Source organism: Cibotium barometz, chromosome 43, assembly GCF_041138505.1.
Source record: "Cibotium barometz isolate CiBa-2024 chromosome 43, ASM4113850v1, whole genome shotgun sequence".
NCBI lineage: Eukaryota > Viridiplantae > Streptophyta > Polypodiopsida > Cyatheales > Cibotiaceae > Cibotium > Cibotium barometz.
Window position 1 is genome coordinate 25,190,438 of NC_141088.1, and position 25,020 is coordinate 25,215,457.

The following is a 25,020-nucleotide window of genomic DNA, read 5'->3' on the forward strand; positions in this document are numbered from 1 at the left end:
AACACTGAACATACATGCAAATTAGGGAGCGTGCATGTGTAGATGACACATGGAAATCATGCATGCAGTAGAAGTGAATGTGTATATACAAATGTGAACATGCATTCGCAGATTGGAATGTGCATGTGTAGAAGTGAACGTGCGTACATAGATTCCATGGAACATACGTATGTAGATGAAACGTAGAAATGTGTGTGCACAGATTGGAACGTGCACATCTTAAACAGAGAACTTTTTAAGAGATTTTGCATGCAAGAAGGTCCTTAGTGAATATCTAGGTGCAATGTTGGGCCGTGCCTATGTGGTTGCCTTAATATTGGTATTTTGATCATTAGTGATCCCGACAATAGGCCTTACCATGGACCAAGTTTTCACCCACCGTGCCCCCCCATCCTGAGATGTACCTAGAAAGCTAGTGATAAGAGTACCATTTACATGATTAGTATTGGCTTCTTGGGGGCTCTCCTTCACAAGTCTGTATCACTCCTGCTTTCTTCTATCTATACTTTCCTCCTCACTCCATCTCCACTACTTTCCTCGACTCTTTTTACTGCTTTCTTTGACATTTTCTTTATCAAATTTTCATTTGGTATCCTTCTTCTTTGACAAGGGTGAGCTACCTCTGCTTGGCCCATTTAGCTAGGCTTGAGAGTGATATCACTTGCGGTAGGGGAATTAGCACCTCCTAGCTCTCTTAGCTGTAGCATAGGCTTTTGAAGTTAATGCAAAATGAATGTCTTGTTCATGGTGTGTTTGGCAATGGTATCGGGGCTCCTTGAACTCTCTTCAATCTTCCCCTTACCCTTTGCTAGGGTTGAGCATGGGGTTGCCATTAGCATTGGTAGCTCTAAGTTCCCTTACCCTTTGCTAGGGTTGAGCATGGGGTTCTAATAGCATTGGTAGCTTTAGGTTGTCATTGCCTTCTTGCCTTGGTACCTCCCGTGTGGTGTCTGAAGAAGTTGGGGTGACTTTTGGTACCTAAATGCTTTTGTTACCTTCATAATACCCTTGGGCCACTAGAAGAGTGTCAAGTACCCACCATATTCCAGTAGCACTCCTTTATCGGGGTTGCCTTCTTTGGCAGGTTCGCTTTGATTGCACTACTTTAGGTACCTAGAGTCATGTGTGATATACATACTATCCTTGGGATTCTAACAACTCCTTCCTGGTGAACCATGTTTTCGGTTTAGGATTGGGTTTCACTACCTTCTTGCATTGTGGCCTGGCTTGTGGTGTGATTGTTTCTAGCTTATGCTATTCCTTTCTCTTGGGTATCCAGATTTTCTTTTGTCCTCTTCATAGTAACATTGTGCCTAGAGTTTTCCTTTTGGCACTCACCATTTATCACCTCCATTATGGAAACATTACCAATAAACTACCCCAAAGAAATCAGCATTCTAACATGAAAAAAATACTCCCACATGCATTATAATCACTCCCTTTAGCCATAAGTGATCCACATTTCCATACAAACATGCTGAAAAGATGAACACTAAAATTACCAACTTAAAATCAATACTAATCCACTCTATATTTAAACACTACTCAAGAATATGTCTATGGTTATGACCTTAGTCTCTAGCACAATACTTCTTCATGGAGCTAATCTTAAAACTACATATTTTAATCCCATAATTGAGACTTCTATAACTGATTGGAGTTTTCCTAATAACATTAATTTCTCCTTCCCTCACTTTATTGTTGTTTTTAGCGAAACCCACCTCTGCCCCATTGCTTTTCTTACCAAGGTCTCACCCCAAAGACCCAGGCGTTAATGAATCCACGTTGAAAGTAATCCCATAACCTACCAAAAATCTCATTAGGTGTTATCTTCTTACAAGCTTTTCTTTATTTCCACCTCTCTTAGGGTCCCATCCCATGAAAATCAAAGCATCTGCCCAAAGGAAAAAAAACTCCCCAAGAACCTACCAAGTATCCTCATGGCAATGGTTATCTTCTTATGAGTTTTTCTTTATTTCTAAGCATCGGCCCAAAGGAAAAAAAACTCCCCAAGAACCTACCAAGTATCCTGATGACGATGGTTACCTTCCTATAATGCTTATTTTTATTTTTTTATTTTTCTTCTTCTTTCCTTTTTTTTTGTCGTCTATCTTTTCTCTCATTTTTTAAAACACATATTGCTAGCCTAGTGTTTACTTCAAAACTTAGTTTTGACATTAGACCATAAGCTATGAACCATTCACCAGAAAGGTAGCTTGAGTATTTTGGCATACTCCCTTGACATACCTTAAAGTGAGTCTAAGTATATCTAGGACTCAATTAGCCTTTAGCTTTAATAATTATCTAACTAGCAAACTCACATAGAATATATACCAATTATGACTCTCCCATGTAAATTCTTTCCCTCTCATACATATTCATTAAATGAATAACACATTAATTTAAAACTAACAACAATAAAGATAAGTTTTGAATACACCTAATTATTCACATCGTTTTGCAAAACTTCACTTCCACACTTTCACTTTTTTGCATTTATACTTTTCATTTTCCATAATACTCTTCTCTGCATCCAATATCACCGTCGGTACAACTGCACCTGTCTCTAATACAATCCTGCAGACTGTAAACTTACTATTTCATCAATACTTAGGTTAGTTCCCTGGGCCACAGGCCAAACCCCAGGAGTGGGCCCTGGTGGCCCAATGACATTTGTAGTATCTAATTTCCAACGTTGTGTGTTATTGGAACTGCATAACCAAATTGTTATGACCCATGTTATTTGACGAATGATAATCATGGTCATTTAATATTTGATTTATATTTTTTATGATGTCTATTTCTCATGAACACGTTAGGATTGATTGATGTGATGTCAATTGATTGTTACTACTGACGTGGTTTATGTTTATGAGTTTAGGTGATGAGGTATGCAAGGGTATCGATTTAGGTGTTGCACAGTGCGAGGGTACCGATTTAGGTGTTGCACGGATGGTGGATTGAGTCATGGTGTGTGGACCGATCTCACAATATTTTATGGCTGTATTATGACAATTGATATTATTTTGACATCAGTGTGATGTATGTGTGCGCACGCGTCAATTTATTGTACAGTGTGTGTACGAGCACTAGTTGATTTATTTTGTAATGTGCATATGTGCACAAGTTAGATTATTGTATTAGAAAAATTGTGCAAACCTTAGAAGGTTTGAGGACAAAGGTTAATTGAGGACAAAGGCTAATTAAATGACAGTCCAAATATGGATGTGTACTTTATTTTTGGCTGAAAGCCTACTTTTGGAATATATCATAAATACCCACGCGAGAAGAAGCCACTTCCGTTGGGGGGGGAAGATTGCACCCACTCTTGTGTTGCCTTGTGTTGATGGTGATGTATTTCTTTCTCTTGTGTTTTTAACCATTGGGTAATCAATCTCCATCAATCTATTGCCCAAAGGATAAAACTAGATGGAAAACCATTAGTGGGTTTCTCAAAACCATAAAACCACCTTCCTCTTCACTAATCCTCTTCCTAATCTGTTCGTATGGATTGAAAGAGCAAGCAGAGGAGCATTGAGAGCCATAATCAGAATTGCTAAACCTTCCCTTTGCTCAGTTTCTATAATCAAGGGTGGGAGGTGATAGATTTTTTTAAATTTCTTTCAATTAGTAAAAGCGCATCTCTCTCTCTGTGAGAAAAGAGTAAAAGCCATATATATATATATATATATATATATATATATATATATATATATATATATATATATATATATATATATATATATATATATATATATAATTTCCAATTTCCCTCTCTCTCCCTCCTTCGTACCCGGGCGGCAGCGGCTAGCGGCTCCTTATATCTCCATCCGGCCAGCGAACGCTACGAACGCAGGGAGGGGAGGAATTTTTAGGCTGCGCAAAAACCCAAGAGGGCTATTTTCATCCGGCCAGCGGCGCCCAGGGCTGTGAATTCAGGTTGGAAAGAGGAATTTTCAGACCTCAATTAGCAAATTGCGCTTATTGATGCTTAAAGCTTTGATTATTACAAAGCTTAAATTAGCTAAAAGCTTTATGAGCTTAAAATACTTATTTTTATTTTTATATTTTGATGCGGTGGTGGACGACTTCTTCAACAGCGTTTGGCGTTGGGCATTGGCCAGGTTATAAGCTTTAATAGTAAAGCTTTCACAAGCTTTTTAATAAGCTTAATAAATCTAATATTAAAAGCTTTATGAGATAAAGCTTAATATAAAGCTATGATATAAGCTTAGTAAAAAAAAAAGGGGACCATATCTATAAATATATCATCTCTTCTCTAAATTTGGGTTAGCTGAGCTGATAGTTTCAGGCTGAGAAATGCTTGAAAAAGCTTTTATTATGAAGCTTTGTTTAGTTTTTTTTTACTATTCCCATCATATTTTAAGGAAAAGGGTCCCATATGCATATAGTTAGTTTGGATTTCTTCTACAAATTTTTAGAATTTACCTCAAGAGAAATTTTGAGACTTTAGTCAAATTCTTGTGAATAATGTTGTTTTCTAAATCCTCATGAAGTACGAATAATATAAACAGTTTGTTAGTGAAGATATCATTAAAATGTTGCTTTAACCTACGGCTAGTTTTCTAATTTTAAAGAGTATATGTTGTTTTCTAAATCCTCATGAAGTACGAATAATATAAACAGTTTGTTAGTGAAGATATCATTAAAATGTTGCTTTAACCTACGGCTAGTTTTCTAATTTTAAAGAGTATATGGATTATTCCTTGAAAAATTATACATTTGTGTATTGAGCTAACTTGGCAGCAGGACTCACATCTAGTTCGACGTTCCATATGAGATAAGAAATCCTATCTTTTCTCTTGTTTTTAATTTTTCCTATTCCTTTTAATTGTCAAGAAATGGGTGAATATCTGCACCATCATACTATTCATCATACTATTCAGGAACAGCTTGACACTGAAGAGGTTAACACACTCGACACATTAACCAAGGTGGAGGTATGTGTTAAAAAAATTATTTATTGTATACAATTTCTTGTTTGCTTTTGTATCTGTTTTTTGAATATTCTTTGCTTCTAGACCTAGTTAGAAAACTTTAGCTCCTGAAAAGAATTTTAGATACGAGACAAGATTAGCAAAAATTATCTTCAAGATCTAGTTGCCCGAATTCAAGTAAAAAAATGATTGCTAGACATTTCATAGAAGATTAAGACCAATTTGAAAATTCAAGAACCAAGCAAGTTTCTCTAATCTTTGATTCAAGTTATCAATTGTTTCACCATCGAATTTAGTGATGATGAGAAAAGTAAAGAAATAGCTCTCAAGTGACTAGAAACCAAGCTTAAGTTGTATACCAATCACAATTAGGAAGTTTATACCAATTCAAGTAAAGTTTTGTCTAAATTTTTAAGTGTTCTAGTTTAAGATCTATCCAAGTACAAGATTCTTTTTAGACCAAGAATTGCTCTAAGTCAAAGATATGTTCAACCACAAGATTTAAACCCCTTAAGAACAAGATTTATTCAAGAATTATAATTATGATTAATTAAAGACTAATCTCTCAATTTTCGTCCATTCAAGTATTTTTAATCTAAGCCAAGATTCATTACTAGTATATCAAGTTCTTGCTATCAACTAGGATGCAAGATATCTATCTTTCTTCAAGTTCTAATTTCAAGTTTAAGATTAAGCTTAAGATCAAGATCCCCTTTAGATTTCATTGTTTACAAGTAAGATTCACAAATTCAAGAATTATAAACCTATTCAAAGATTATAATTTTTGAATTTAGTTAGACAATTACAAGATTAAGATTAAGATAAAAAACAAATCTCGAGAATTCATCAAGATTAAGATCAATTTAACAAATCCCGAGAATTTAGTTAAACAATTACAAGATTAAGATCAAGAACAAATCCCCAGAATTCATCAAGTTATTGACAGTAGTGTAAGTGATTATTTTTCAATCTTAAGTTGATAAGAATTTCCATTTTGACCTAATTTATTTTTGGAATAAGACTTGTAGTCTAATTTTGAGGATAGAGAAAAGTTATGTCAGAATGAAAGTTTCAAAGGGAATTAGCTACTCCGTCTCAAACTTCTGTTCTTAAGGTAGTGTCGTGTGGAATTAATATATGGTATGGGACATTAGATTGGTTTTACATGCCTACCCCAGACGTATCTATGTCTTCTATCTTTCACCAACGAGTGTTTGTATGTGGAAGGTACCTATGTGGTATGGGACACTTAGATCCTTTTCACATGCGTTCACTTGTTTGGTTTTATTTTCAGAAATTGTTTGATGTGATAATCTTGTCCTCCACTTGTGCGATGAAGCCATCCACTCATTGATTGCGCAACTGAGGACAGTTGATTCCCAACAGGGGGGACTGTTATGACCCATGTTATTTGACGAATGATAATCATGGTCATTTAATATTTGATTTATATTTTTTATGATGCCTATTTCTCATGAACACGTTAGGATTGATTGATGTGATGTCAATTGATTGTTACTACACTGACGTGGTTTATGTTTATGAGTTTAGGTGATGAGGTATGCAAGGGTACCGATTTAGGTGTCGCACGGATGGTGGATTGAGTCATGGCGTGTGGACCGATCTCACAATATTTTGTGGCTGTATTATGGTGATTGATATTATTTTGACATCAGTGTGATGTGTGTGTGCGCACGTGTCAATCTATTGTACAGTGTGCGTACGAGCACTAGTTGATTTATTTTGTAATGTGCATATGTGCACAAGTTAGATTATTGTATTAGAAAAATTGTGCAAACCTTAGAAGGTTTGAGGAAAAAGGTTAATTGAGGACAAAGGCTAATTAAATGGCAAAGTCCAAATATGGATGTGTACTTTATTTTTGGCTGAAAGCCTACTTTTGGAATATATCATAAATACCCATGCGAGAAGAAGCCACTCCCGTTGGGGGGGGAAGATTTCACCCACTCTTGTGTTGCCTTGTGTTGATGGTGATGTATTTCTTTCTCTTGTCTTATGTTTTGTTATATGCTTTAATTTTCAATATAATTCAAGTAGTTGTTTTAATATTTGATACAATTTATGAGTTTTTGATTATTCCCTTCAAGAAAATTAAAGGGTCCGGTTGCAGAAATAGCCTTCTCTGATACCACTAGGGTAAGTGCAATGTCCCCAAAAAGAAGGGGTTGGCACACCCTCCTATAGCAGACTCACTCTTGGGGTTAATTAGAGCACCACATCTCCCACCAGTCTCTTCCAAAAGCCCAAAACATGTAACTTTGCTCTGCGGCTCAATTCAATGAATGGCCCAGAAGCTCCGATTCAATTGTCTTTCTCTCGCCCCACTGATTGAGAGTCCTATGTAGGCATGCTGAGTGTTGCCTTCCTTTGGTTCATAGTCACTATCACATATTCTGGTCTGTGACTATCATTTTCATGTATAACACTTATGCTGTCCATATATTTCACTTTCTTCGGACAATTCTCTGTTCATGGTGAACATGCTTCATTTTTGGACTATTAAAACCCACCTCCTCCATGGTCGAGTGTGTCAAGTCTGCCAGTTTCTTACTAGAGGAGGCATCACCCTTCTTAGAGTAAAAATGTTCCATGATTTCTTCTAATTTTGCAGGCTTGTTCTAGTATATCCACCAGTGAGATGGGCATTACAATGTGTACTTTGAAGGACCACCATAGAGAAGTCAACAGGTTGTGGCCTCGAATAATGTCAGGTGCTTCTCATACCACCCAACAATCGCTCTCATACTAGAGTGGTTGCTCTCTGCTAAATTAGTGGTAGGGACAAAAGGCCCATCATCTTCTTGCATCAAAAACTAGGCACTCCAATGGAAACGCACACACTTCCCACCATGCAATCCATGTCTCCAAGGATGACAACTCACTCTTAAAGGTGTGTCCCTTTCTCCACCATTGTTGCTGCAGCTCTTGTTTGCAATTCTTTGCAGCAGCTATCTTTGTGGTTGCATTTTTCTATTTTCTACAAAGCCACTTGTGTTCTTCATGAGAAGATGACCCAATACATTTTTGTATGTTGTATCATAATCTGCTCCCAATGAAATGAACATGATTGCTCTTTGTGGGGCATTTCTTTTCCTTTGAAGTATACTTTACGCACTGCAATCCAATTTGCACTCGTCTCATCTACCATAAATCCTCTGAATTTAGGGACTTCATATCCACACTTCTTCACAGACAGTAGCATTTAACATCTTCTAAAATTTTATCTGGGCATATCTATCCTCAACTTTGAACTCACAAGTAGCAGTTTGTTAACAAGTCATGGAGGTATGGGTCATAGACATGAGCACCCATTGTGGACCAGCCTTGTACTCTATGGACATGGTCAAAGTGTATTCACATTTCTTGCAAATTTCCTCCCGGCCTCATCCTATTCACCAAATCCAAGCCACTTCCCAATTTGAGTGTCAACATCTTGAAAACATGAGGTTGAATCTTTGTATCCAGCTGACTTGGGAAAAGAATGTTATGAATGTATGGGTGCCTAATTTTATTCTTGAGATCTAGAATTGCCCCTAGCCCCTTGGCCCCATAATTGGAGCCTTTTCTGGCCTCTTCCAAATATCTTTGGATTCTTTTCTTGTCATACGATGGAGCAACCACTTTCAACAGTTCAATTATCTCCTTGTCATTGAACTCACCACATGCATTCTGTGATTCTTCAAGCAACAAGTCCAATACCATGTCTTGGGCCACAACAATCTCTACCTGCTTCGGTGTGGCATAAGGAGTGGCTCTTGTATGGGACATTACCTTCTCTTCAACAAGCCTTTTTTGTACTCTTGATGAACCATCTGTAAATGGATGATCATGGTAACCCAAGTGAATAGCACATCTACTATAATTCACATGATCTCTAGGGATGCAATAATACATAATTGCAGGATAGTGCTTTACACATTTTGGTGGTAGACGATAACAGGAACACACCAAAGATCCAAATTCATTTGTAACCTCCCCCACCGCGGCACCTTTCTTGCCTTACCTAACCAATGTGTTTCATTCATAACAGAACATCATGTGACAAGTTAGGGCAATCCAAATTGTAGCATTGCAAATGACCAGTGCATCTACTCAATTGCACAATACCTAGAAAGCAGTCAGAGCTACATGTTACATAATCTGCTTAAACATGACCATCGTTTTGGTGTTCCATCCCCACCATTGAGGAGTCCCCCAAGCATGGTGGAAGCTTAAATGCAATGTAACCGTCATATGTAGATGGGAACTCTTGCACTGCCCATTTGTCTTGCACATTAGCAAATATAGCATGCAGGCTACTATTAAGTGGGAGAACTTTAATCATGTCAAATACACTTGTAATTTTTATCTTCTCCTTATTGCTTATTGGTTTTTGTTCTTCCATAGCCACATCATCATCCACAACGATAGGCGAGATAGCATGACAAGGAGCAAGGAGGAGTTTGTAAAAAGAATGCATATCTACATCAAGAACATATCCTTCTTTTTAGGACTTTAGAGTCTGTACCTCCATCTTTAGTTTCTCACCACCTAGTATCAATTGAAGGACAAGTTTTGTTCCTCTAGTAGGCCTATATATTGTGACACAACGAGGCATTACTTATCGTTTGATATAGACATATATAGAAAAGCAAAAGAACCAAATAGATCTCAACAAAACGAACCATTCCACTCCTAAATGCCAACAACAACATGGAGATATTGAGGATATAAACACAGTCAAAAGAAATCTATGGACGACCAACACACAATATTTTTGAAGACAAGTACAATTGGGGGTGTATTCAAGAAAACAACTCTCGTATCATCCATTTTTTTCTTAGATGATCCAATTTATGATTTGAGTGATGGAATTTGAGTGCTATTTTTTTAAATCATCATGAAGGCCCAATTTAATTCTTAGAGTGATGGCCTTTTAATCATCTCGATGAACCAATTTATATGTTGAGTGATGGTCTTTTAATCATTACAATGGCTTAATTTATACTTAGAGTTGATAATAAATAAGTAAATAAAATGAAAGAAATTTAAAAGGATTCTCACAACAAAAACCACGAAATAATTAAATTTTATGAAATTTATAACGCTTCTCACACGAGACAAATTAAAATGCTCACACTGTAAATTTTAAATGCTCATAGTAGATAGAGACGGAGAGATACTGAGATAGAGAGAGAGAAAAGAGTTGTTTTACTTATTAAAATCTTAGTGGGAGAACTCGGTCCTTTTTTTTGGTTGTCCATTTTCATGCAACAGACCCTTCTCTTGCCATTGGTTAAACAATTGCAATATTTCTCTTCACAAACCCTAGCTCTCCATCTGTTGCCATTGGTTTAAACACTTGAAATATTTCTCTTCACAAAGCCTAGCTCCCCATCTCTTGCCCTTGGTCTAAAATTCGAGCTCTCCATGCCACCCAGAAGGAGCAGGTTAGCCTAATTTCTAATTTGTAATGTTGAAATGGAATTCTTGTTTCGATTTCCTACAAATTTTCATTTTTAAATGCTGCGGTGGTAGCACGTTTGTGAAGGGAACCTCGAATTCCTCGTTTCATATTTGCCTTGAATTTCTGGTTTTATGTTTGCCCATGCAGCCCGTGCTGAGGCGGGCTTTCTTTTGGATAATATTAATTTTGAGATCTTTGCGTTTGCCGCTGATAAGATGTTGCCCGCCGGCATAAGCTATAGACTGGGCTTTGTTTTGTAAAGCTCTGCATGATGTTAGGGAAAAAGGCCATGTTTAATTTTAATTTTAATTGCTAATTTTATGTTTAACTTCTGGAGTTCAATATGCCCGTGTAGCTCGTGCCGGTGCAAGCTATAGATTAGGCTTTGTTTTGTCTATAGACTGGGCATTTTTTGCCTTTTCGCCTAGCAGCATGCGAAACATGCAAAGCATCCAAGGCCATGCCAAATTTTAATTTTAATTTGCTTATTTTATTTTTTTAATTTCTGGAGTTTAGTAGGCCTATGCAGCCCACGTTGGCGGGGGCTACTAACTGGGCTTTCTTTTGTCGATTTTGAATTTCAAGATTATGGTGTTTTTTGCTTGCCCCTTTTCACCTAGCAGCATGCGAAGCATGCAGAGCATCCAAAAGCTAAGGCAATGGCTAATTTTAATATGCAATGGCTAAGGCAATATGCTCGCGCGTTGACCCGGCTGTCCTTTTTTTTTTTTGAGCCTTTCTATTTTGATAAGGCCATGCTTTTGCTACAATTTCATTAATTGAAATAATTCGATGGCACTGTTGTGATTTTTGGTGCTCTTTTAATATAGCAAAGCCAAAGCCTAGACCATGCCAATGGTAGCCTTGGCATCCTGCACCGTCGCAGGCTACCAACAGCCATGGCTATGGCCATTGTGGAGGCCATCTGGATAAATATTGAATCTTGCTAAGGCCAGTGTGCAGGCCATTGAAAACATTGTATAAAATTCATGGCTTGAGGTAGAGGTACTTTGAGAGAATCCCTTTTTGCTAATCATTAGATAGTTTTGCATCCCCAATTATGCTCCTTAGTTACTATTAATCTCAGTTAAGATTAACAATTATGATCCTCCATTTGAGGACATAAGTTTCATGCAAAGGCACTATAAAGGTTGCAACATTATGAGAGATTGGCCACCCAAGGCCTTAGTTAGTAAGTTTTGGGTGCCCAAGTGTGAATAAGGGCTAATTCTATATATGGTATTTTCTCATAATAAAGAGACAGAGTTTTCCTTTGTGCTATGAGAGTTCTTGCTTTGTCTTGAGAGAGAGACTACTCTAGCACATGTGCCTTCTCTATACTTGCATGCTTGTATGGTGAAGTGAGAGAGAGAGATTGCCTTGTGTGATGGTGTGAGCGACTCTATGGTGACAGCGAAGCTTGGAGGATTGGAGCTTCTCAAGTGAGCTTGGAGACCTCAAGGGACACGAGCTCGAAGCACTGGTAAGTTCCCTACAATAGTTGTGTTCTATTGCTTCTTCCAAAGGTGAATGCATAAAGTTCCTTCTTGGAGGTATGGTAGTCCATAACATTTTTGACGTCGATGTCGAGGAAACACCTTTGTTTCTTTGATCCTCTTTAAGTTTCATCATTGCATTTATATTCTATAGTGCATTGTGTATGGAATGAATGGATAAAGTTTGAGTGGAAGTGAAGGTTTGTGAGAAATTGGTCGTTTTTGTTGTGTAGGTGAGTACCGGGGTGACCTTAGAGGAAAGCTCCATTATTTTTTCCTTTCAATTTTGATGTTTGTATCACCAAATTCATGAACCTGAACAAGCAGGGTGATACTCTGTTTTTGTTTCTTCGAAAAAATCCACAAAAGTTCATGAACCTAGTATTGTCAGATTAAGGTTACGGAAGTGCCTTAATTGAGCACATTGAGACGAGTAAAATTAGATCAAGGTAACACTGACTTAAAAATCCAAAGTAATCATTGGAGCACATAAGAGTACAAAAATTAGTTCATGACGTAAACGACTTACCATTTCATGTCGTGAACGATTTGCATCTCATGACATGAACGATTCTCTGACATTTCACGGTGTAAACTGTTATGTGCAGTCTTACGGCCACAAAAAGCAACGAAAATAAGATCGACATAGTGCCTTATCAAAATTCAATTGGGGTAGCAAATTATCTTATCAAATCACATTCACATGCACTTGAGGTTTGGAAAACTCATTGGATATGACCTCACTCTCAACAACATTGTATCAAATCACCCAGGATCTTCATGTCAAAAGAGTGTTGGTTTAGGCCACTCATGAGCACTCAATTGAGTGTCTTAAGGAATCTAACCACCGTCGAGATAGGTAGTGAAGAATCCAAGGAAGAAGGGCTACGATTCTCTGGGGCCCAAAAAATAAAACAAAACTGGGTGCGTGCACCTGTTATCTCACGAGTTTCGTATCTTGCACTTTCACGGTTCTAACCTATCTCACGAGTTTCGTACCCTGCACTCTCATGGCTCTAACCATTTCATGAAACCCTATAATCACAATTTAACTCATCAAAAAATAAGAATTGGGTGCGTGCACTTGCTATCTCATAGGTTTTGTACCCTGCACTTTCACGGTTTCAACCCATCTCAAGGGTTTCGTACCCTGCACTTTCACGTCTTCAACCCATTTCACGGATCCAACCCATCTCACAGTTTTAGCACATTTCACGGTTCTAACCTTTTCATAGTTTTAACCTATCGCACGGATTAACTGTTTCATGAGTTTTGTACCCTGCACTTTCACAGTTTCAAACCGTCTCATGGGTTTCATACCCTGCGCTTCACGTCTTCAACCCATTTCACGGTTTTAACCCATCTCATGGGTTTCGTACCCTGCACTTTCACGTCTTCAACCCATTTCATAGATCCAATCCATCTCACGATTTTAGCACATTTCATGGTTCTAACCTTTTCAAGATTTTAACCTATCTCACAGATTAACTGTTTCACGGGTTTCGTACCTTGCACTTTCACAGTTTCAAACCGTCTCACAGGTTTTGTACCCTACACTTTCACGTCTTCAACCCATTTCATGGATCTAACCCATCTCACGGTTTTAGCACATTTCACACTTCTAACCTTTTCACAATTTTAACCCATCTCACGGATTAACTGTTTCACGGTTGTAGCCCATTTCACGGATCCAACCCATCTCACGGATTAACTGCTTCACGGTTCTAACCATTTCATGGTTTTAGCCCATTTCACGGTTTTAATTGTTTCACGGATCCAACCCATCTCACGGGTTTCGTACCGTGCCATCTCATGGTGCATAAACCTACACTCTCACGGTGTGCACCTTCTCGCCTGTAAACTCATACCTTCTTATTGCTCACACCACTAACACACTTCTCATCAAATATAACCCTTACACACACTCCCCAAAAAAAAGAGGCAACAGGCACATGGTACCACTAGTCGTAGGACTTACCTTCTTATCGTTATTACACATCTCAACCTCAGCTACTTCTGAACCGGAAGTTGAGGAGACTCTGACAGTAACACAAGCTAGTGTAACTCGGTCACCAATAAGCAAGAAGAAAAGAACAACACGTGGCCCAAAATTAAGCTATTTAGGTCAGTATGCACAGGCATTCCATGGATCAATCATAAGCAAGGAAGTCTAGACTGTCCATGGCAAGATAGCTCTACAGTACCATAGCCTGGAGTGCTTGCAGATCTTGGAGGATTTGGAAGTCAAAGACAAACTAAAAAAAGTTGGCCTAGGAGACGAATGGCAAAATGTCTCCCCCGGACCATCAATCCAGAATTGTGTGCGGAGTACCTAAAGTCTTTGACAAGGCCACTAAGAGAGGAAATGTGACTAAAGCAGATGGAACAACAGAACATGTACTACGCTCAGAAGACTTGTACGGGAATCTCTACAGTTTACCACCACTTATCAAAATCCATTCTCACAACTACGACTAGACGCCATGCTGAAGAAAAGCTCTTACAACTCTAACGGGGCTGAATATGACAATATCAGAGATGAGGTGACAGAGAAAGCTTGCAGAGCCATGTCCCTCATAATGCAGGTGAAACTAGTGGATCAGTACAACAAGGTTTCCCTTAACAGAATCGCCAAAGTACATGAAGAAAAAGAAGATGATTGGACATGGTACATTCATAGGGAGATGGAAAACCATCTAAAGGTACACCAGTCAAAGGTCTGCAATTCGTACTTACTAACAAAGGTGTTGAATCATGTAGCAGAACTGCCTCTTCCAGAACCAGCACACGAAGAACAAGTGCAGCAAAAGTAGGTAGAACCACCATCACTTACCTCTAGAGAGTTGTTAGAAGGATAGGCATCATTGAAGGACACCAAGGAAATCATGAAGGAACTCAAGAAAAGTAGAAGGAAGAATAATGCGGAGGAATCACAATAACTAGAAGCAGAGCTAGCCCAGGAGATAGCATAGAGTAGCGGGTGTGACGTTGCCATCTACTGACCACTCACATGCTTCAAGACAGACATGCAACACTATGGAAACAGGTCGCGAGCTTCGGAGATAGGTTCGTTGTCGTGGTGACTCCTCAGGCCCCTCCTCAAACGCCTACTCTCTTTTTGTCTACACTAACACTCTCTTTACTTCAATATGAAATAAATCTGTATGAAGATTTAAGCCTCGAGGAGATTTGACACTAATTAAACAAAATATAGAACGTGATGTTGACCTTACCATTATTATGGGGATTTTTTGGGGGGACCTAGTACTAACTCATCCAAAAGATATTTTCCTCTATCCATTACACCCTATTGTGCTCAACCTTCGTAGTTGGTGTCGGGTGTTACAAAAATCTGACATCTTGGACAACAGTGTTGACAAACTAGACCTGTTTGTACCAGATGATATTCCTGATACACCGACCAATTACGAGGTTGTAGATCACAGTTACCAATGGATCATTAGTCATGGGTGGTTAGAAGTGTATAATACCCATCAACATTTAAATCTCTATGAGTCTACACTCTATCATCCTTTTGGCATTCTTAAACTTTATCGCACTATACACAAACATCTAGAAGCCATGCTGACTACAGTACTCTATAATTTTGATAAAATACACATTAGATATTCTAACATATCTCCTGAGGATATCATGGAGCTATAAGAATTTATGAAGCTCAACAAACCAACCCACCCACCCCCTAGTTCTGGAGAGGGTCAAGAGGAGACACCAGGCTCATTTAATCTTCCAACTTATTCGGTGTTTTCATATGTAGCAAGTAAATTACTAAATCCATATCCTAGTATTCCTCCTATTAACAAATCTCAGGCAGATTGTATTTTCTCACGTTTTCTTTCTCTTCCATTAGAATTTCCCACTAACACACTTTCCCCCGAGGAGTTGTCGGCACCCCACCTACCTCCACCATGGCCAACTCAAGAGGTTTTCCAAACTTTACCACAAGATACTCATGAGTCTTTTACTGATGAAACTGTTCTTGAGTCTTTGTCTACTGCAGAATTGAAGGGTTCATCAGAGCGAGAAATCCATTGTTGAAGCCAAAGTTAATGTTCATGCAAATAACACCTTTTGAACCTATAAGGCAGATCCTGTCGGAAGCATACTCTGACGTTACACCTACAAAGCAACCTTATGTACCATACCTTCTTCAAGCTCCAAGGCCAGAAGAATTATTGATAAAGGGAGTTGCCTTCAAAACCATCCCCATCACATCAAGCTTGTGTGACACTCTAAGTTGGTTATGCTTGTGTGACACTCTAAGTTGGTTTCATCCAGTCAGGGTGATAGGAAGAACTAAATCTGATGTTCCAAAAAAAGAATCAATTATCATGCTTCAAATATTTTTTGGACACAATATTAGGCCTCCAAGACCTCTCTAAGGCCTCAAGGGGGTTGGATGGTCTTAGAAGAGCCCAAGCCAGCATGGGGCAATCTAGGACCAGATAGGGATCCCTATCAGACCTAGGTTGCCCCATGTTGATTATTGTGGGGCCCAAGGGAGGTGAAAAAGGTGGATATAAGCCCTAAGGGCACTAGTGGGGCTACTAGATAATAAAGGGGGATGTGACCAATGGTGCTAGAAGTAAAGAAACTAGTCAAGCAATTAAAGGGTGATAAAAAGAAGAAACCCCAATATGATCTATGGGAAGATATCAAAGACATAAAGTTGATTATGACACTAGACTAGTTATTGTGCCTTGTTCTCAATTACCAACACTAGTTGATAGATTGTTGATGTAAACTCACAGTAGAGGGAAACAAGATCCATAGGAGGAAGATCTCCAAGAGGATAGCATAATTTTAAAAGTTCAGCTTATGTACAGGGTTTGGTTTAGTGGTTCTCTAGGTCACAGTGTAGCAGTGCGGGGTAAAACCATCAAAGGAGTCATCTTGGATGGAGTATTGAGAATCAAGATCCTGTCAGTTGTTGCCCAACAAAAAAATAGGCATCACAAAGATGGAACTAGTCCCATCCTCTGTTCAGATGGCAAACCAGCATAGAGTGAAATCTCTTGGCATGGTCTATGGTGTGGATATTAAAATTGTAGGCTATACTTTCCTAGTGTTTTTTATAGTCTTAAAGATGGAGGAGTTTTCCATATCATATCTATTGATTCTATTAGGAAGACCATGGTTGCAGAAAGCATAATTGGGATACAAATAAGATTACTATGAGAAATTAAAAGAAGAAAGTTGGGATTACAGTAGTAGCATCTAGAGATGTGTTGTGGGTAAAAAAGTCCATAATCAACTATGGACCCATGTAACTGTATCTCTATACCAACCTCATAGAAAAGTCCATAATCAACTATGGACTTTATGTACCTAAGAATCCGTCTAGCCGCATCCAAGTGTGTCTTCCTAGGGGCATGCATAAACTGACTCACATGTCTAACAACGTAGCTCAAGTCTAGCCTAGTAATGGTCATGCAGATCAAGCTACCCATTATGCGCTTGGACATAGTGGGGTCCTCCAAAATCTCACCTATATCTGTAGAAAGCTTTGTGTTCTGCTCCAATGGCACTGAAATAGGCTTACAGCCTATTATACCATACTTGGACAACATGTCCAAGCCATACTTCCTCTGCAATAACAAAATGCCATGAGGTGATCTCACCACCTCTATGTCCAAGAGATACGACAGCTCACCTAAATCCTTCATCTCAAACTTCTACTTTAAAAGCCTCCTGATATCATGTATGTCAACATCACTATCACCAGTGATAATCAAGTCATCCACATAGATGACTAATAGCATGATCCCTCTATCTATTTTTTTCACATAAAGTGAAAAATCTACATTGGATGTTTGAAATCCAATGGTAATAAGATACTCCTCGATCTTACTTGACCATACTCTGGGTGCGTGCTTCAAGCCATACAAGTCTTTACATAACCTGTATATATAGAATCTGGGTGTGCATCACTCTCATATCCTGGTGGCTGCATCATGTATACTTCTTCTTACAAATCACCATGCAAGAAGGCATTCTTTACATCCATCTAATGTAAAGACCAACCCTTTGCTGCAGCCATAACAATGACAACTCTCATGGTTGCCATTGTTGCAATCGAGATGAATGTCTCCTCATAGTCAATGCCATAAGTCTACGCATAGCCCTTGGAAACCAATCTTGCCTTACACATGTTCACTAACCATCAGTGTTATGCTTGACTTTATACACCCACTTACATCCAATTGCCTTCTTTTTCTTAAGAAAAGGCACTAACTCCCATGTTGCATTTGTGTCCAATGCTTCCATCTCCTCATTCATGGCATCTTCTCATTTCTTATTTCTAAGTGCCTATCCTAAACAAATGATCTCCAACTCATGTATTTCTTTAACCATGTAAGAATAATGATGGGTTTTTCATTTTAATGTTATTCTGCTTTTTATAATAGTCCTTTGCCATGTGCTATGGTTTGCCACAATAATAGCACTCTATGCTATTTGCACTCTGATTTCTTTGCCAACCACCTCTGCCTCTTTGGCTCCCCCTGCCTCTAGTTTGGCCTCTTCGACATGTGTATGATTGCTACTATTGCAAATCATTAGATTGTTGTTATCTAGAATTCTAGTTTCCTTATCGGCCATCACCTTGGCCTTGACCACGGCCTCTACCTAAATTAGAGTAGAAGGCCTGTTCTGATGTGTTTTTGCTTTGTGAAGAAGAGTCCTCACCTAGAAACATTTCTTTTATGATCAGCATAGCACTAAGTCCCGAAAGTAGGGAATGTTCTCTCTAATAACAATGGAGGTCTTGAATGGCTTGTACACTTTGCCAAGCCCATTTCACCAAATCATCATCTTCTACCAATATATTGATAGAACCAAGGGATTCAACAATGCCCTTGATCTTTAAAGCATACTCATTGATAGACATGCTTTTCTTTTCCAACTCTTATTTTATATGTTGTAGTTTCCTTGCCTTTGTATTGGTTTGGAACATCTACACCATGTTCTCCCATGCATGGCTAAAATCTTCGAGCCATTGAGATCCATGCCCCAAATTCACCTCCCAATACCATTTTCCATGCTGACAACAAGCGTGTCATTGGGTTTTACACCCCCTATCACATCAATCCCTTACCTTTCCTAGCATTACCAAAAGTCCTAAACCTTTAGAAATGATAGGTACCAACCCCTTGCAGTCCCTAAATGCCCAAACCTTAGATATATTGACTAATCTAGGAAGGGGGGTTTCCCAATAACTAAATGAGGTCCTAACCAGAAGAGCACCCACACAGGCCTAAGTGACTCATCCAAAAGCACGGCCGTATAGATTTCAAAAATCATGGGCACGATGGAACGACTGATCCTGTTCAATTCATGTAGATGTTTGAGTAGAGATGTGAAGCCTTTGGAAATAGTTTTTTCCATCGGGTTCCTTGGGAATACCCAATTGTGAAGGTAGTCTTCAGGGTGTCAAAATCTTGGATTCTAGATTTAGCGATCGAAACCACTGTTCTACCTTCCCTTCCATGGTGAGGCCTAAGGCAATTACCCTTACTAGGTTATCAGGTCAACCACATGTGTTGCACATTTGATCTAACACTTCCAAGTGTGTAATGGGATATCCAGTCCCATTGAACTTTGGCATTAGCTTTGCGATTTAAATTGGTTTAATTGTATTTTGTTATCTTAGGTGTGGTGCCACCACAGGCACCTAGTGATGGAATTGTTGTTGCGAGCCATGTTGCTACCCCCCTCTCTATTTGGGCTACTATCCTGAAGATATCTTCAATGGTTAGTGTAGTAGGGAGTGTTGTAGGTGGAGGTTGAGGTAATGACTAAGAGGGATAGTAAGGGTACTGGTTTAGTAGATGGCGGCATGGCATATGCTAGATATTGTACTTACCCTTGAGGCAAGTTGGGGTACTATGGAGGGTACTGGTTTAGTAGATGGCGGCATGGCATATGCTAGATATTGTACTTACCCTTGAGGCAAGTTGGGGTACTATGGAGGGTAGCTATATAAGGCTAGGTCGTACTGTGAGGTGTATGCTCCTCTTAATTCCGGGCCTATTTTGAAGCTTCCCGCTCCTTGATGTAGGGTTCATACTATTTTAGCTAAGGATGTAAGGTTCATACTATCGAGCTAAGGTTATCTCCTTAGCTCTAGTAGTATGGGTTGCGGCATGGCGAGTAGCACTAGTAGCAAAATTACACCTAAATCCTCTTGTACTACTTCTACTAGGGTCTACTACTACAAAGCCCAATGATGTAGTAGGCCTCTAGGCTACTCCAAACACTCCAAGGTTTGCATTTTGAGGGCTTGTTGAGCCAAAATTTACTTCTATCAATGCAATCGATGTCCATGTGCAGCCATGCTAGTTACGGATCTAGGAGAGATTAATCCCTCCCTTATAGGATTGGTTCTTTTGGTTCCTGAGCTAGACCGATCACTATCCATATCGGGAATGGATAACTCCATGTTTGGCCTTTCTAGTGAGTGGTCTCTTACTTTCTAAGGTGGTTTGCTGATTCTCTAACTCCCACTTGTTGGTTGGACCTCTTGTGATCATGTCTTTAATCACATCTACAAAAATCCTTTGAGTGGTTGTAGGAGAGTCAGGTACTCTAACTGCTTGGTCCATGTCCATATACGAGGCTCTAAAGTGATGGGCTCCTAGTAATAGGCCTCACTCAAGCTAGCGTCTTCATTATGACTTGAATACTCACATTCACTAGGGTTGCTTGGCTCCTATGAGGTCCCAAGGACTATGAAGCATGCAATGATTCCTCTTGAGAAGGTTCTCTCGACTTTGCATCATTTTAGGAACTCTCTTCTAGTGGGGGATTGAGTCCAAAAATCCTTCCTAACCTTGTGCACATGAAGGGGTGATTAGCTTAGAGCACACCCTTTACAGACATAAGTTATCGTGTGGTGGCCCTAGAAAATCTAAATTCAGCTAGATTTTTAAAGTTTTTTAGTCTCTATTGGACTTGTGAATGTACATCCACAAGTTGAGAATGTGCATTCCCACTTGGGTACGTGCGAGGTGAATTAGAAATGTGTGTATCCAAGTCCTTGTTGGACTTGTGAACGTGCATTTATATAAGTCTGAAAATGTGCGTGGGGATCTATGAATGTGTGTGGGTGGGTGTCTTTTAACTTAAGAATATACATTCACAAACAAGTGAGAATGTGCATTCCCACTTTGGTGTGTATGTACGTAATTCTAACAAGTCTACCAACTGCTATAGCAGAGTAGCGAGATGGAAGTTTGGGCCACTTAATGGTTTAGCTTTCAAAAGCTTTTATCATTATGGTCATTTATAAAGGGAATATCTTTTGACCTTTCCTTAATGCATAGGCAAACCACAAAGTAGGTTTGACCAAAAAAATCCAAATTTTGGTGCATGTTTTTGGGTTTTTGATTTAGGAGGATGATTTAGCTTTTCTTAACTTATTTAATGATGTGCTCCATGAAACCTAATGGCATTTATAGGTAGTGCCTAAAATGAACAACTCATAAATCTAGTGAATGCAAGAAAGATGAAGCTTGAATCAAGGAAAAAGGAAAAGAAAACTTACTTGTAGTCATGCAACTTGAGCTTGAAGGGCTGTTCCATGCTTCATGGTCCATTGCACGAAGGTAATCAAATAAACCCAAAAACAAACAACAAACATGATTTAAACAATATCAACTATTGGATTTACATTCCAACCAAACTATAACAATACTCCAAATGCAAAGTATATCAAGAGAGCCCTAAGCTAGGGTACTTCCTCGGCAACAACACCAAAAGTGTTTGCCGATTTTTAGAGCACTTGAGCCTTGCAAGATGGAGAGAAGAAGAGGAAGAATGCAAGAGTCTTATTGGCTTTCTCCTCTAACCACTAATATTAGAGCAAGGCTCTCTTGTGGAGAGCTAGGGTCCTCAACCTTGCCTCCCTTGTTGTCAATATAGAAGGAAGCTTTATAAATCGGAGGGGAGCAAATAGAGAGAGAGAGAGAGAGAGAGAGAGAGAGAGAGAGAGAGAGAGAGAGAGAGAGAGAGAGAGAGAGAGAGAGAGAGAGAGAGAAATGAAATAAAATTTTATTATTATCTTTGAAGGACCATAACGGGTCCATGAGACACATGTCGAACATACATGAATACATAAGTCGATGCACTCGGGAGCCTCATCGGAAAGCATAATGAAACTGAAATGTGTGAAACTAGAACTGAAACTGAAATGAAAATCAAAAAGCTATGTAGCATGCTATAAGTGTACATCATGAGAAGCATGTCATGCCATATAGGTACTCATGAGGGCTGGGCCCCCTCATCAGGTGCACCATAATAGTATAAGAAGTCATGCCCCTCCACCTCTCCTTTTAGGATCAAGTGGATAATCTGGTCCCTCGAGAGCCTGCGATCCGTAGGCGACAATGGAGGGTCCCCCCGAGGTGGCTTTGTCTAAATGCCTGTAATGTCCTTTGGCATCGTGAGACCAGTCTCCTATAGTGGCCTCTATGTAGGTGCTCTATGCGTCTCTGCTCAATCATCTCATATGTGCATCCTCGTGGGTACAACAGTGGTCTTTGCGCAACTATGTTGGGTCCTCCCTGTGAGTCTCAGTGTGGTCTGGTGGGCTGTCTGGCTCCTGGGTCTCTCGCGCATCGTGAGTTTGGTGGCCCTGCATCTGTCTAAGTCTCCTATCTCTGAAAGTGAAAGTCTCTCCTCTGATGAATAGAGCTAGGCATCTCTGATTCTCATAGTCAATGACCTTAGAAATAGGGCCAAAGCTGTTAAAATTACAGCAATGTGATGAGCTATGGTGGATCAAATGCTAGAATCAACATCATTAACAAAGTGATTAGATGATAATTAAGATGTGATTAGCTAATAGCTTAATGTAGGCATGGATAATCAAAAACCAGTAAATTCTCATTAGGCCAATGTCTCAATTTATAGAGTTTATATCCAAGCATCTAATCCCACTGATTTCTCTTTGATTCACTCCACCTCTTTTCTTGATTCTCTCCACCTCTCCCAGAATATCTCCACACTTCTTAAATCTTCTCATGCTACCCTTTATTCTCTCCCAGTAGATTCTTCTCACCTTTTCACAAGTTCTTTCACATTTACAGATTCTCTTTTACAGCCTCTTACCAAGGGCTTGTTCTCGCACACACCCTATTCACTTGTATATTTCAACACCTCCTCTCAAGTGAATACTTCTAGCACACCTGGACCCTATACCAAGTTTTCCTTTTACTTGATAGTCCGCGACCAGTGCCTAGCACACCTCCCCTCAGTGAACAATCTTAGCACACGTGGACCCTATACCAAGTTTCTCTCTTACTTGATAGTCCGTGACCAGTGCCTCAAGTCCCTAAACTCATAGTCCTTGACACTCTCTCTCTCTATGTGTCCAAGGCTACTACAAGTGCCCGCGACCTTGACTAAAGTGCTCACACATACATCTACGCCTACATCATCGGTGGCTCAGAGGTGGTTTTACTCTGTTGGGGCAGGTTACATTGGGTTGTGGGGTCTCTCTCTCTCTCTCTCTCTCTCTCTCTCTTTGAGATTTTCACATGGCTCCTCACTCTTTGGAGCCTCACATCTTCTCTTGTCTTTAGTCTTCTTGTCGTGGTAGCTTCTCTTCACGCGTCCATGTCTTTCTCTTCTTTCAGTCTTCTTGTTGTGGTAGCTTCTCTTCTCGTGTCCATGTCTTCCTTCTCAATGCTTCCTCTAGCTTTTCTTCTTGGTGTGGATCTTCCTCTTGGAAAGAGATGTTCTTCTTCTTTCATGGCTAGGGCCATGAGCTTGTCCGTCTCAGTTCTTCTTGCTCTATGTGAGCAACATGTTTAAATTTTTTGTTGACAGTTCTTTTGGGCTTTTGATGTTTATCTTGTGTCATTATGCAATGCAAACCCAAATCTATGTGGGAGGCTTTGCCACCATTGGGGTGGTTGTCACCCTATTGGGAAAATCCTTATAAACATGCTCAAATCCACATTTGTAGCATGTACCACCATATGGTATGACATTTGGGTCTAGCACTTGATTATGTGGTTAAGGTGCACTTGGTGCAAAAAGAAAGTGTTAGTGTATATAAGAGGTGTTAACAGTCCTTTTGGTAGTTGTGGTGGGAATAGTGAAAGTACAAGAGTCAAAACCCTTGGGTTTAAGAGAACCTTATCAAAAAAGGAAATGGATAAATGAAAGGTTAATGTAATTAGAGAAGAAGAATGTGATTGCATAGTAGAGAATGGTGAAAAGAAAATGTTAAAAGGGGAGATCGGGAGTTTGAGCGCACAGATGATTAAGAAACTTTATAGTCAATTAGAGTAGAGAGGTTTTTATCAGAAATGGCAAGGAAGCACTTGCTAAGATTTCGTAGTTGGAAACAGAAACAGAGGAAAGGTTGAGAGTTTCTAGGGGAGATTATGGACTATTCTCATTACTAATCTCTTGTACTCATCACGCCTATGTAAGAGGCTCACATCTACTTAGAAGAATATAACACTCATTATCTCTCTCACATTGCAATTATGGACTATTCTCATTACTAATCTCTTGTACTCATCAAGCCTATGTAAGAGGCTTACATCTACTGGAAGAATATAACACTCTCATTATCTCTCTCACATTGCAATTATGCTATCATTATGTTGTTGTTAATCCTAATTCCATGTGATCATTAATCTTAATCTTGTGATTAATCTTAATCCATTTTGATTAGCTTAATGTTATCTTCACCATGAGCTTCACACAAAATAGAGGATTAATTTACTAATCAATGATTAATCAGTACTAATGACTATTTTTTGGTACAATTGAGGGTTCAAATTAACCATTAGGTATCTGATACAGATCCCTATAACTTCAGATTACAATTCGGAGATGGTTTGACACTCCAACCATTCCGTACAGATTTGTTACCCTTGGTTTAATATAATTTTTGATAAAATTATGCTGATAAATTTGTGGTAATCATCATCTTGCATTTAACCCACACACAAATTCAAGTTATTCACAACCAGAGTTGGATTTGGGAATGTGCATAAGAATGAATGCTATATGCATTATGTATTGGGCACATTACATCATTGTAAAAATGGGATTAGACACT

General features: G+C 39.1%; 1 long non-coding RNA gene across 3 annotated transcripts in view; it reads left to right on the plus strand.

Annotated features, from left to right (window-relative positions):
* The first annotated feature begins 10,195 nt into the window (after positions 1-10,195).
* The window catches only part of LOC147613720 (uncharacterized), a 30,199-nt gene continuing 15,374 nt past the window's right edge, over positions 10,196-25,020 (plus strand). For 2 of the 3 annotated variants that reach the window (XR_015263167.1, XR_015263168.1), the window contains exons 1-2: positions 10,196-10,408; positions 11,840-11,908. This is a non-coding gene — a long non-coding RNA (uncharacterized LOC147613720). Of the gene's footprint in view, positions 10,409-11,839; positions 11,909-12,154; positions 12,285-25,020 lie in introns of those variants that run through there. The other variant, XR_015263169.1, reaches the window with a different exon arrangement.